This window comes from Podarcis bocagei (assembly GCF_964188305.1).
Source record: "Podarcis bocagei genome assembly, chromosome: 4".
In the NCBI taxonomy this organism is placed as follows: domain Eukaryota; kingdom Metazoa; phylum Chordata; class Lepidosauria; order Squamata; family Lacertidae; genus Podarcis; species Podarcis bocagei.
In genome coordinates, this window is record NC_138128.1 from 75,351,755 (window position 1) to 75,367,066 (window position 15,312).

Here is a 15,312-nt window from a genome sequence, read left to right on the forward strand (position 1 = left end):
GACACTACTCCCTTCTAAACTCAATAAATGAGTGAATGCTAGAATTTAGCTAATATCTGGGATAGGAAGTGGGGAAATAAAAGCTGCATGACTGTGCCAGACAACGAATGCTTGGGTTAGCTTATGCAAATCAGCCTGGCTGCGGTAGCTAACTGCAGAGACATTGAAGATAGAGGTAAAGGACCCCTGGACGATTAAGTCCTGTCAAAGGCGACTATGAGGTGCAACGCTCATCTCGCTTCAGGTGAGGGAGCCAGTGTTTGTCCACAGACAGCTTTCCATGTCATGCGGCCAGCATGACGAAATCACTTCTGGTGCAGTGGAGACATTGAGTGACAATGGGGAAACATTAAGAGCCTTTGGCAGTGCAAAAGAACTGTCCACCCGCCCACCCCCCTCACATTTTGGATTAGAGGTATACTGGTGTCAGAAGGGAAATAGACAGCTAAGTGATGGGCTGTAATGGAGTACAGATAATGGAGTACATGACTAACAACCATGAGAGAAACAGAAGGAGTTTTGTGGAATGTAGTTCCTCAATTCCAGATCCTTCTGAAGATCTTGCTTATATATTTATACTGAGCACCCTTTTGCAGATGTGAAAGCTTTAAATACAAGCTAGGATGCTCTGGATTCTGTAAAGGGTATTGGATTCTACACTCTGTATTCTGATGCTGTGTGCGTGGCATTTCGGATTGCTAACATTTCTGCCGGTCATATGGGGCACCTGCAAGACTGGGGAAAAGAAGTAATTGCCACTTCATCCCCTTTAGTCTCTTCAGATACCTCTTGGGTCCCTATTAGTTTTCAAAGGCTATGCGCAACACCACCTCTTGTATATTGAACTGGCATTAGATTTGTAGAGATAAATGGGTCATAAAGGCACCTTTGTGTCTCCTATTCCTTGAATATTATTTACCAGCAGCAAAAAAAGAGGCCTTTATATGGAGTCTGGCTTTATGGTTTTATCTATAGTTATCTAGCATTCAGTTGCAACTGGATGAACAATAAATAAATGAATAATTAAAAATTTATCAGCAATGGTGTGTGTGTGTGTGTGTGTACAGCCTGCACACCCACTTATGCTATGGTATATTTTGAAGTGCTTCCTTCCTAAATTGAACAAATATACTGTGCCAAATTCACATTTTTTTTAAGAGAGATATGCATATTAGTCTTGGAAAATGTATTCTAAAATAGTGTTCACTAAAAATGTATTCAGTGTAAATTCACATTCAGTGGTGGTTTTCTGCAGTCTTTCTTCAGCAATTAAGGAGGGGATGCGAACTGGCTCTCTCATTCATCTTGTATTGAGTCTGATTCTGCTTTATCTTCACAAAGAATGGCTCAACCTTTTAATGGTATTTCTGCGGAAAGCCCTCTCATTTTAGTGAGCAGCTGTGATGTTTCGTTAACTGTTAGTTAATCACGTGTGTGCTCGCCCTGCTCTGAGCTAATTGTGATGAAATGCAACTACAAATTATCCAAATTGTCTTAAGGCACCCAGTAACTTGACTTGTGTGAAGCAACAAATGAGAAACAGCAACCATTCAGTTCCGGGTAACACAAATATATGGGGCTTAGGAAGAGCACGAAGATATGCTGGTTTGGCTAAAAATTCCATACCATTTGACACACCATGTGACTTGCTTCTTCCTGCTGGACAACAGGAGGGAGCTCCATTTTCAGTATACTCTAAGCAACCCCCTGCTAATAGTGAACTCAAGTGGCAGAGTCAAACTAGATCAACTGAGAAACAAGGGGGATGAACAGGAGAGATCTGCCCTTTGCAGAAGTACAAGAAAATATTTCAAAAATGAAATCTAAGGGCTCATCCCCCGCCTCCCAATGAAATAATTCATTGAGGACCGAGAATACTCAGTAGCCACTAAATGTTGAGTGTTAGTAGTGAGGAACAGAGGCATACTCGGGTTCCCTTGTATCTTTTGCAAGGATCTGTATTGGTGCCTCCAAAGCCATGGAAGTCAGCAACCAAACTGGCAGGCGAGATAGGGCTCCTGTCCTAGAAGCATGTCTCACTGGCGCTGCTAGTTGGAGGAGGAAGGTTTAATTTTTCCAGGTGTTGCAAGCAGTGCCAGAGAGCCCAGTCGAACCTTGGTCTGTCCATCCTCATTAGGGGCAAAGAGCAACCCGCCTTCCCCCACCTCCCTTCACAGTTCTTTCACCCCTTCACTTCAGCAGGGCAAGTTGCCAGAGTGGTGCAGTGCCAGTCCCTGCCAGTTCCACCTCCCAAGTTCCTTCTTCCTCCTCCTCCTCTCACGCTGCTGCTGCAATGCGGGTAGTTTAGCTGCCTCATCGTTACAGGGCATATACAGAGAGAGGGGGTGGGAAGGTGGGAATGTGTCAGTGGCTGCTCTTACTTCAAAGATGGCTGCACTGAAGACAAGCACTGCCTCCTCCTGCTGCTGCCTAGGGTGGGGAGCGGACAGGAGCAATGATCTATAGGGAAACCCTGGCCTCTGGCCAGGTTGGGGGCACTCAAACATGAAGGAGAGAGGGGGGTGGATTCACACACCCCTTTTGCCCACACACGCATTGACAAGCGGCACAATTTTCACATGCACCCTGAGTCTGCCTGCACCCAGCTCCCTGGTGAGGAATAGAAAATGGGGGGTTGGAATGGAAGAGAACATGGCTGTCTAGCTGCAACAGGAACGATCCTATTAGGAAGTGAGTACACACTGAAACATTTTGTTTCAGGCTCCACCTTCTAAAGCTTACAGTATGTGGCCATCCATAAATTGTTGTATTCTAAATCCCATCAGGCTTGCTGACTGGAGTTGATGGGAGCCTGGACACAACACAGGGAGGGCAACAGGTTCCCAACACTTGTTTTAGGTTATTTCCCTGCACTTGACCCCTGAAGAGAAGAGAAATAAACATCAGTGCACCTTGGTAGTGCTAATGTTGAACTGTTACTGTATACAACATTCTTTTCCCACTCAACACTATATTTGCATGATGTCCAAATACTATTGCACATCCATCCCAGTTAATGAAGCATCCTATTTTTGGTTTGCCTTTCATTTAAGAATTGGAGAGCATGGTTTGTGCTGAAATTATGAATAATTGCGTCACCAGAGACCTTTAACTGTTCCAGCTGAGTGTACTTATCCATTTTCTTCAAGACTCTTCTTGTCCAGAATCTCTCTACAAAAATTGGATATAACCAGCGGCAATATTCACATTTTTTTTTTTTATCCTGGAAAAGGCTCCAGGTATCAATACAAAATAAGAACCTTAGAGCAAGTTTCAGTTTGGTTCTAAACAAGCCCCTATGGGAGCAAATTTTGAAAAGGCCTATTTTTCCAGTAGTTTAAGACAGTTTGGAGTTCTGTGCAGCTCCTGATCTCCATCTTGCCCACTCCTAATGTTTTTACAAAAGTTTAAGCCTTCTGCTGAAAGTAAATAAGTACTTTGTGTTCCTCTAAAATACCCACTTTGTGTTCCTTTAAAACATCTGTTTTTGCTTGTCAGATAGAGAGCTGTTTTGCACATATTGTGCAAAATATGCTTTTCGTATGTTCAAAATGTCATCCCTTCAAGCCATATTTTGGCAATGGAACATACTTAAGGGCCTTTAATGACTAGTGGAGACTAGCTGCTTGAATTTGTGATATACCATCTCTGCTTGGGTAGGGGCTGAAGGAAACAATTGTGCATTTTAAGTTTCTAGGTTTTGTTCTTGGCTAGCTTCCAAGCATGAGATTTGTGATTCCTTAAATTGTTTGTTATTGCTTTGGGGAGCTGATTGAGTTCTGAAGACAAGCCCTGTCTGTCTGGTTGTCGGTATGGTCCCCTCTGTTCAACATGTATATTTGTAAAAAACAGATACTACAAAAACTGTGAGTCTTTGCCTTACAAGGGAACTGGCTCTATAAAAAGCTGCCCTTGAAATATCCTATCACTTGAGGAAATGCAAAATGAAAAACAATATGAACAGTTTAAAAGTCTTCTATGACAAGTAATAAATAGTCCGGCTCTGATGATTTGAAAGAAACATGCTGTGGGTGAGGACATAAGAATATAAAATGGCCCCTTACGCTAACAGTGACATTTATGCCCAGAGAGGGAATCAAGTGTTTCATTGTTATCTAGCACATTTGTACATTTCCTCTGTAAACAACCGTCAGGAAATTGAACTAGGTGAACCATTTGTCTGACTCTGTAATGTTGCTTTTACACTGTGATTCAGCCTATAATTAAAATTAAACCCAATTTATGCTATGTAGTGTTTATCCACTAGGGCTGACATTGATGATTTTCCTGCAGAGGTTCATTCTCTAACAGGACTTAGAAAAATGCTTGATCTTCCTTTTGTTTTGTTTATTGTACCACATTTTTTTATGTAGTAAAATCATCATAATTAACAGATGGGAGCAAGGCCTAAGCATCTTTCATGGGTGGTAGTTGTACAGACTTGTAAAACAGGTCCCCTCCTCCATAGTATATGCACACCTCCACAGTATGTGCACACTTTCCCTTAACATACATGTTTTGTACACATTTTTGATTAAAGAAGTATATTTCAAAATTTGGAGGGCAGTGAATTTCTAAGATAGCTGCTGTTTGCTTTTTGATTCAGTTAGCGCAAATTTCAGAGGTTTGCATTAAAATGCTAAGCAATCCAAATTTCTTCCACATCCCTATTTGCTGTTGTTTTAACCTGTGCTTCCCCTTGGTCACATTTGCTGGTCCACTAATAATATTTTATCATGGAGTTTGAAAGATGTGTGAGCACCTTCCATGGATAAAGCTCTTGAGAGCTTTGCATTGTTGTAACATTTGGTCATGATTTCTTGGTGCAAGCAGCTTCAGGTTTAATCTAGCAGTTGCTTCCCCTGTCATTTCCACCACTTGAACTACCTCAAGATCCTTTCTCCTTCACTTCCCTTCAGTGACTACTGCTGTTTTCTTTTTGCTGCTTCCCGCCAGCATTCTGGGCAAATGCACTTTGTTAGAGTCACTGCAAGTAGGAATGCCTTTACAAACAATTCTCCCTAATATTCTGGTTAATTATTAGGCCTTTTTTTACTTTTCATTAGTCAGCAACAATAGGGCTCAATGGAGTGGCACCACCAGCACCACATCCGAAGCCCCAGTGGTCATACTGGACTGGTCAGAAGATGAGATGCAGGATATGCCTTTTGCTGTGCCAGCTCCTAGACTGGGGTAAAGAAGAGTCCTGGCATGGGCACTTGGCTGTCATGTGTTGGCAGCAGAGTTCACATAGGATCCAGACGACAGCTTTGTCCTGCTCCTTCCTCACCCTGTTTTGTGAGTTTCTGCCGGCAGTAGCTTCCTCCTTGTGAGTGGGCATATTGGGGCTCTCCTTGCTGGCAAGTCTTCCCAGCCAGTGGTGGAGTTCCCAATTGGCAAAGACTGGCTGAGCTGAGCCATTCAAACCAAACTCCTTCCAGCATGGTGTATAGGGATGAGCTTGTGGGTGGACTGTTGTGCTACTTCCTGAAATGCCATAGATGATAGATAGATAGATAGATAGATAGATAGATAGATAGATAGATAGATAGATAGATAGAGATGCATGACACATGTAACTAAACACAATAATTTGAGATCATACAATCTCTTTTTGCAAATCACTCAAGCTGGATATTATCCTGTATCTGGATATTCAGTATCTGGGAATATTGAATACACATGTCTGTAGAAGAACCCCTCCTGCACAATAATAAGCGTGGAGGGCTCTCTACAGTATCCATGGATATTGAATGACAGGCTAGGGCCTTGGAGTTAAATGGCTGATATGAACATTTTTTAAATATTCTTATTCTTATTCTTAAATTCATATACCACTCTATACCTGCAGGTTTCAGGGCGGTTCACAGGATAAAATTGTGGAATATTAATTCCTTTTAAAAGGGAGGTTCAATAGGTACAACAGCTAGGAACTGAACTCATTTTTTTAAAAAGGTCTAAACAGAATGATGAACATGATTTCTAAATGAGTCATGGGTTTGTAAACTTTCCCCAATGCGCAATATTTTATACTTGTTTTATTCATTTGTTACATTTGTTTGACAAGCAAATGTAATTAACAAAGGCTGCAGTCCTCCTCCTCCCCCTTTCCCTAGAAGGAAGGCAGAGAGGGAGGGCCACTGGTAGGTGGCTGGGGCTGCCCACTTGTCAGTCACATAATATCATATGGCATCAGGTAACTTAAACTTCAAGGAAGAACTGTGAAAGTTTTCAGCATGAAGCTGAAGGTGGGAAAGAAAAAAAATCCCTAAAAATTAAAGAAATATATATTGAAAATCTCCCACTCAGAATAAAGTCATTGTATGTTCTGAATGTGGCTGAGAGGGACAAAAAAGAAAAAGAAATGTCAAAAACTGTTTTGCATTAGTAGTTACATATTCACCTCAGCTGCTTTTAGCTATTATAAGTATAGAAATCTCACATTTATATTCCTGTCAAGTAAAAAAAAGGGGGGGGGTGCCTACAGGTGAGTGCTAATGTAACATCTTCCACTTAGGTAGCACACAAAAGCTTGTTAAAATCGCAGCTCAGCAGGCTGTGTTTGAAGCAAAACAAGTCTTTAAAATTGCTGCTGTTGGGTATGAGGTTGACAAGACCCATGGCTGTTTCTGCAGATTTTTTAAAAAATAAAAATGCACACCCCCTGCAAACCTTTTTATCTAGACACATCTAGCCCTCTATTTTACTAGTAAAAATACATCTTTCAAGTACAGTCAGAAATATTCCAGGACCTTTTGATGGATACTGCAGGAATTCTCTGATTCCAGTCTCTTGCTGGAATCACCTATGTTGACTCAACTATGTTGAATCTGTCTGTTTGATCTTATCACTGAAGCTGACACTCTGAGAGGGTGTGGAACCAATGTGTAAAACAGTAATAAAAAATAATACACATGCATCAAATGGAAATTTACCCTAACCGAGTTATCCCTGGTTGTTAAAAGCTAGACCAAAACAAGAAGGGCTTACTGAAAATCTGGAAAATGCCCAAGCCCGGAGATTGGCAAGTTTCCCATGGAAAGATTTTCCACAATTTTGGTGGTCATCTTCCTTTAAAAACAGCAACAGCAGCAGCAGCAGCAGCAGCACCCTGTCTCCTTGGATTGTTCTGTTACAAGTGAGGTACACTGCTGGGATTCTTGAAATAGGAGCAAATCTGCCTTTTGCTGGTTTTTTAAACATACAATAAAATAAAGCTTATGAAAAACTATCAGCTTGCCTAAGCCACCTGCCATCCTGAAAAAAATATTAGTGTTTATTCCAATCTCCTTGAAAATCTCTGAAAAACACATGCACACATACGCATATACAAATGGTACCACAAAAGGGTGACATTTTGCATCTCAGCATAACATCAGGCAGCGGAGAGGCATTGTACAACTTTGAATATTCCCCATGGGGAAACAAAGAAAAACAGCAGGTCATGCTTAGGGATACATTATGCTCAAGCTAGTTGAAGGATTCTCCCTGGCCCTTGGAGGATTGCTGCTTAATTCTCCACCTCATACAATCCAGGAAACAAAATAAATCAGGATCTAAAGAATTGTAGATCTCATTGCACATCCCAAAGGAAACTCTAGACTTAATGTTTCCTGAAGGGAAACTGCTGATGTCACATTGCAGATGTTGTTTAGTCGTTACTCGTGTCCGACTCTTCGTGACCCCATGGACCAGAGCACGCCAGGCACTCCTGTCTTCCACTGCCTCCCGCAGTTTAGTCAAACTCATGCTGATAGCTCCGAGAACACTGTCCAACCATCTCGTCCTCTGTCGTCCCCTTCTCCTTGTGCCCTCCATCTTTCCCAACATCAGGGTCTTTTCCAGGGAGTCTTCTCTTCTCATGAGATGGCCAAAGAATTGGAGTCTCAGCTTCAGGATCTGTCCTTCCAGTGAGCACTCAGGGCTGATTTCCTTAAGAATGGATAGGTTGGATCTTCTTGCAGTCCATGGGACTCTCAAGAGTCTCCTCCAGCACCATAATTAAAAAGCATCAATTCTTCGGTGATCAGCCTTCTTTATGGTCCAGCTCTCACTTCCATGCATCACTACTGGGAAAACCATAGCTTTAACTATACGGACCTTTGTTGGCAAGGTGATGTCTCTGCTTTTTAAGATGCTGTCTAGGTTTGTCATTGCTTTTCTCCCAAGAAGCAGGCGTCTTTAAATTTCGTGACTGCTGTCACCATCTGCAGTGATCATGGAGCCCAAGAAAGTAAAATCTCTCACTGCCTCCATTTCTTCCCCTTCTGTTTGCCAGAGCACTTTGTGAATGTTCAAAGGAAAAACCCAGCAATCCCATTTATCTCATGCAACATGGGTCACATCCACACCATACATTTAAAGCACTCTTATGCCACTTGGAAGCCATAACTGAGACAGAATCCTGGGACTTGCAGTTTGTTAGGAGTGCTGAGTGTTTTTAGAAGCATGCTTGATAGACTAGAGTTCCAAAGATTCTTTGGTGGAAACAGTGACTGTTAAAATGGTATAATCATGTTTTTATATGTACAGTATGGTGTATGTAACCTTAGGGTTGTTTTTTGGATTCCAAGCATAGATGAAATCCTGTGGAGAGCACTCAGTTTGGAGCAAGACTTGGGAGATATTCTGATCTCTCAGGTAGGCAGGTTCTAAAGAGTTTAGGGCAAAATGCAGATGCTGAACCATTGATTTATTCTCACCCAGCCCTGTCTGTTGGTAGGAGGATGTATTCTACATCAGCTTAAATGTTAAAGACAGGAAACTTCCTCCCCCGCTCCCCAAGTAAATGATGTATATAGCACAGAAGATTATGTGTGCACCATGCCATAATATGTTATCTCACGAATAGATCTGCTTTTTAAAAAATGTTTCTTGTGATTTAATGGTGTAGATCTAATGATGAAATATTGTGTGGGCAGTTTTGAACCCACTCTATAACATGCAGGTTTCAATATTGCAATATCTCGCTATTTGCCAATATTGCCAAAACTCCAACCCTTAACAGGAGTTATTCAGGAAATAATGATATGTGTCTCAACAACAAAATTTATTTTGCTTGTGTTGTAGAAGAAATACTATGACTGTAGAGAATGTCCCAACTGTAGAGAACGGGAATGGTTGTGGTTTTTTTTTTTTTTTTACATGAATGTTGCTATGAATCAGATAGTGCTGTGAAGAGGGAGAACAAATGATTCAGCATTCACCTTGATTTTACTGCCAACAGGGAAATGGCTGATGGTTCAGATTGACAGGCCAGTTTCAGGAAAATTATGTGTGCTTGCCCATTTATATCAAAGTGAAATGATTTCCCAATGCAGGCAGAGTAAAAGGCTGAAATGTAGGCCATCTTACTAATCCTCTTTTGGGGAGTGCAGTAGTGTGTACCTTATAATTAAGGTGCACAGTAGACGGGTTTTTCAATCACTGTGGAAGTCAGTGGGCACAGGAGCTGAGACACAGCAGTCGTAGGAGATGAGAAGGAACCAATGCGGCTTGTCTCATCAAAAACTTTTTAAGATATAAGGACATATTGAGAGAGTGGCGAACGGAAAGAGACAAACAATTACCAGACTGTATTTTGGAGGGAACTTGGAAGGCATTTGCTGTGGATATAAAAGGATACATTGCACAGATGGTAAAGAGCTATTCTGTAGGTTCATTTGCACCCAGTGGGGGAAATGTAGGAGTTAAGGCGTAGATCTAATGATGAAGCAAATGAATCAGATTCTCTTCTGACATAAATTGGTGAAGCTTCAACGGAACTGTCAAAAATAAACCTGCAGTGCATTTGACCTAATAACTTAAAAGGAGCACTGTAGGTGGAACGTTCAAATGCCATCAAGATATTGGGATCACAGCATCAGAAGTGAGGAGGGATTCTTTTAAGTAGAGAGTCTGAAAAATATATAATAAATATACAGAAAGTTTCAAAACACTTAACAGGGTACCGATATGGTGCTAAAGAATAGGCAAATGGGTAACATTCAGCTCCTTTTCTTTAAACTCTTCTCCTGCTTCTTTCTGAAGTTCTCTTTCTTTTCACTGTTAATTAAAACTACTAAACTTTCTCATTCTTTCCAACAAAAATGTGTGTTCAGCTGGACCTTCTCTCTCTCTCTCTCTCTCTCTCTCTCTCTCTCTCTCTCTCTCTCTCACCTCCCCAAGCAATGCAGATCTGAGCTGAAAGCAATGCCAGACCATTTCAAGCATGCAGATGGAATATGTCCATTGTGCCATTTATTAGGAAGAGATGACAAACTCTTTTCTAATTATTTAAGCTCAACACTACAGCTAGGGGTTGAAATTAAGAAGCATTCCTTCCTTGCTACTAATGAAATTAAGGATTTGGATCTGTGACACTCAGTGAGTAGCTCAAGAGCACGTAGGTAGGCTGGTGCATTTTTTCCAGTGTGAAGGGTTGTCTTTTGGTAGTAAATAATATGTGCTTATCACTTTTGAATAGCATTTATTTTGCCCTGAGTACAAGGGTTTGGAGCACAATGGGTCCATTTACTTTCAGCAAAGTTTGTTGTGCCTTCCTAGCCACATTCTGACCAATTTGAGAGATGAAAGCGATAGAAATGTGTCTAGCAGTATTTCCCTTCTTCTATATATGTCAGGGCTAATCCAGTTATGTGAAGAAAATCCTAAAATTATATCTTGGAGACAGTTTTTGTCGAGCATTCGCAAAAATTCATTCACAAAAAGCATTTTTAAAATTACTTTACTATATGAAGTCACCACAATTCATTCATTCATTCATTCTTTTGTTTGTCTGTTTGTCTGTCTGTCTGTCTGTCTGTTTTTCTATCACTTGCTAGGGTTTTTATTCACATCTCTTGGCTCAACCCATATTCTAAAAGTTTTTGACGGCGTGACAAATTGTTTCAAGACACAGGAAGGGTGGTGAACATAGAATGTCAGCTTCCTGTTAATCATGGTTAGCAAATCAGGAGTTAGCCTTGGGAATATTTATTTAAAAGATTCCTATACCACCCCTCACCAAAAATGTCCACAAGGAAGTTTATAAAAATTAGGTAATGTAAAACATTATTCATTATAAACAGAAATATTACAATAATGAACATAAATTACGTGATTAACAGCATCATAAAAATGGCAGCCTATCAGCCTCTTAAAAGGAGAGTTTTTACCTGGCATCTGAAAGAATATAAGGTTAGGGCAAGATACACTTCAGCGGTGTGTGTGTGTGTGGGTGGGTGGGTGGGTGGGTGGGTGTCATTCCATAGATGTGGAGCCGCCACCAAAAAGGCCCTTTCACCCTCCAGCCCCTCTCCTATCTATAACATATCCATCCCACTTCACTCTCATTCCTCAGATCTCAGAGATATGTGTTTAATGTACATACATTCCCATGTTGTTTCCTTTCATCACTCTTAGCTGGCAGTTTGTGAGCCACTCAGTGCAGCATACCTCCAAGGAAGGAGAATCACCCACCTTCTGAGGGAGTCTGTCAAACAGCTTTTAATATCAGAAAGTTCTTTCTGATATTTAGTCGGAGTCTCTTGTATTGCAACTTGAAGCCATTGGTTTGTGTCCTACCCTCTGGAGCAGGAAATACAAGCTTGCTCCAACTTCCATGTGACAGCCTTTTAGATATTATAAGATGGCTATCACGTCTCCTCTTTTCCAGGCTAAAGATACCCATCTCCTTCAAGTGCTCCTCATAAGGCTATTTGCAGAATATTGATTATCTTGGTTGCTCTCCACTGCACATGTTTCAACTTGTCAATATCCTCCTTAAATTGTGGTGCCCAAGACTGGACACAGTCTTCCAGGTGTGGTCTGACCAAGGCAGATTAGAGTGGTCCTATTACTTCCTTTGACTGGGACACTATACTTCTCTTGATGCAGCCTAGAATAGGATTAGCTTTTTGTGATAGAGCAGGTGTCAGCAAACGTTTTCAGCAGGGGGCCGGTCCACTGCCCCTCAGACCTTGTGGGGGGCTGGACTATATTTTGAAGGGGGGGAAATGAACAAATTCTTATGCCCCACAAATAACTCAGAGATGCATTTTAAATAAAAGGACACATTCTACTCATGTAAAAACACACTGATTCCCAGGCTGTCCGTGGGCTGGATTTAGAAGGCGATTGGGCCAGATCCGGGCCCCAGGCCTTAGTTTGCCTACCCATGTAATAGAGCAAGGGGATCTCTGGTCTGACTGGGTCTTCCGCACTAGAATCCTCAGGCTGGGGCATATGCAGTGCTTTTTTACTGGGGGTATGCATACTCCTAAACATTTTGTGAAGTTTGGCCTCATTGAGGGGCAGTATTTCAATATGAGTAGAAAAATGAGAGTACCCCTAAACATTTTTTAAGAAGAAAAGCACTGGGCATATGCACCAATAATAGCTCACCTGGTGGATGTGCTGACACTGCTTGCCTTTCCTTTTTTGTTTCAGAGTCCTTGCCTTCATCCCCTAAAGATAAGGAATCTGACTCCAGGGTCATGAGAAATGTCATGTGCTACATTGGTTAAAGACAGAGTATTAGAATATATATTTACATATATATTTACTTTATCCCAACAGATCCAACCATATGTTACCAATCCCATGAACAGTCGGTGAAGTTACTCCACTTGCTTATTTCTACATAAATCTTATAAAACTGTACCATTGTGTGCTAAAATCATTCAAAAGTTTTGACAGCAAAGCCTGTGCTGGTCTACTGTGACCCACTTGCTCTGTTATTTTACTATATTCTGAAATAACTTTGTCTCAAAATATTTGCACGCTCAGACAAATTCACCACATGTCATACAGTGCGAGATCTGAACAGCCCCACCTCCAGCATGTGGGATTTACGGATCTCAGTGTGTAAGGTGTAAAACACCATTCATACAGCACTTTGTTTATTTTCTTTTATTATTGCAGGCTTTTTGGGGGGAGGGGTTGCTCCAAAGTTCCTCCCACGTTTCCTGAGCAACTGATTCTCCCAATTCTTTTCTTAGCATTTCTTTTACTCCATCTCATGTTCCTGTAGGTAATTTATAAATTGTTTTATATATTGTTGACACCAGCTCCTCTATTATTTGGGGAATATGAATCTATTATTAATTCCAACTCTGTTAGTCTTATCCTGCCCTCAGCTCTTACCAATGCATTAGAGTCTTTGATAAAGCCTTTCCTCCTTCCCAGGAGGGGAGGGGTTGTGAGCGGGAGACGATTCTTGCGTCATGCAGGGGGCGCTCTGCCCCCTGCTTCGACTCCAGGGCTGGTGCCACGCCCCTTCCCGGTTGGGCACCCAATAGGGAAGCTCGGCGGGGGCGTGGCTTGCTGCTCAAACGCAGCCGCGCCAGCCATCCCCACCATTGCACACACATTTTCTTCGAGTCTTTGATAAATAAGGTGCCGATTGTGTGGAATTTCCCTTAATTGCTCCTTTACTAGATTGCCTGTTTCCATGCACAGATTTTATATAGAGGCCATTGCTGTCTGTTGTTTTTACATTCCTGAATAATTCATTGCTGTTTTTTCCCCCATTTGGAATCCCAAAATAACTACCTGGCCACTGTGTCCTTGGTTATAATGTATTGTTGAAATGGTAATCCTGCTCAATAAAAAAGGAGCCACAAGTTCAGACATTTGGTATATACTTGGCTGAGAATCAGGATGGATGGATTTGGCTCTGTTTCATCCATGTCTATGTTACACATGACCAGTATTAAGTCAGTTTTGTCCAGACTAAAATGGAACTTGCATTTTTTTTAAAACTGTGCATAGTTCTTTTCTTTAAGTGAGATACTTCTATGTTTATATTGGGCTACAATCAATTAACACTCTCCCCACTTTCATTTCTAACAGGATCTAGCTAGTGCATAAGCTGCTACACAATTCAAAACAGGGCTCGAAATGCCTCTGTGAGGGACAGTGTGTGATGACATGGGGTTCTCTCTCTCTCTCTCTCTCTCTCTCTGTCTCTCTCTGTCTCTCAAAAATACTTTAGTGCTACCACATACCATTTATCATGGGGTATTTTCAGCCCTTTTGCAAAGTGTGTAGCACCTGTTGCTCTTCCTAGCTTCTCTAAGCAGCTAGATTCTGTTAAAGAAAATGAAAGCCGTCACTTGGACTATGCTCCAATATCCGTATTAAATCAGGCGCTGCGGATCAGGTGCAGATTTGGTTTCCCTCAAATTTGTTCTCTGGACTTAGCTGATGAGCCAGTGGGGCAAAGCTACCATCGGTGAGTACTTCTAAGCAAGAAACTCTCCTCAATATAATGATACCCATCACTCAGGCTGGTTCTTCACAGTTTGATCAGTTCAGCATGTTCAGTGCTCCACTCCTAGCTTATATGCTTGACCTTTTATAACATCCTAAGAGTTTCCAGTTCTGCACCACACATAATTTGACTGGTGCTAATAAGCTTAATATTATTTTTGTAGGATAAAAGATGAACTTTGGGGCTTCATTTAGTAGAAGTAATTGGGAGTTCACAGGCAGCGTGTGACATTTATTTCCCTGGAACTTACCACAAATTGCTTTGGAGGAGAATTGTGCACACATGATAACTGCCATACATGTCTATGCTTTCCGGCTTTCCCACACTTTTCCCAGCGTATATCTCTCCCTTCTGTTTAACCTGCATTTTAATTTCCATACCATCTAACCATAAGCTTCATAAAATGTGGTTTCATGTATTTCTGTACATACATATATTATTGAAACAACAGCATGCATTTTTCCTCCTAAATTTATTCATTAAGGTCCCTTTCCCACCTTTACATAAGTGCTTATTTTTGTTTTACCTTAATGAGGAGTTTTTGGGTGGGGTGGTGTAGGGTAAGATGGGTGAAGGAGAGGACAAGTTATGAGGCCCAGCCACTAAATGGGAAGTGACAAAAGCATTCAGTGTGCTTGGTAACGTTATTCTAGCTTTTCTTGTTGCTGGTGATTCTGAAAGTCATCCTACTTACTCACCCCCATATTGCCCCTTGACTTCTGGAAAGTCAGTGAGACCTCTCTGGCGGATGCTACATAATGCCAGGAGCTCAGCAGCAACGTCTAAATCCCTTGCACCCTTGCTTGGCAGCTGGGACTGGTGGCCCCTCTGCCACTCCAGGTGGAAGCAGCCTGTTCAAAAATACCCAGTCCACTAGATGCCTGGGTGAGAATAAGGTTGCAGGGGAATCATTGCCTTTCTGTCCCAGTATGGAGACATCAGCTGGGCACTGGATTGAGGCAAACATGTGGCTACTTTTTTACGGCCCCAAGGTGCTTTTGTATGTGAAGAACCTCAACAGGACGTGGTGGAGATGAGCAGGATTGTGCACCTGCCTG

At 41.6% G+C, this 15,312-nt stretch overlaps 1 protein-coding gene and 1 long non-coding RNA gene across 6 annotated transcripts in view; one reads left to right on the forward strand and one right to left on the reverse strand.

Annotated features, from left to right (window-relative positions):
- The window catches only part of CTNNA3 (catenin alpha 3), a 559,480-nt gene that overhangs the window by 396,026 nt on the left and 148,142 nt on the right, over positions 1-15,312 (forward strand). The gene's annotated exons all lie outside the window — the stretch shown is intronic.
- Positions 9,393-15,052, reverse strand: LOC308585375. The gene is made up of 3 exons (XR_014007346.1): positions 14,953-15,052; positions 12,385-12,493; positions 9,393-9,897 (listed from the first exon to the last, which is right to left on the reverse strand). It is a non-coding gene; the product is annotated as an uncharacterized lncRNA (long non-coding RNA).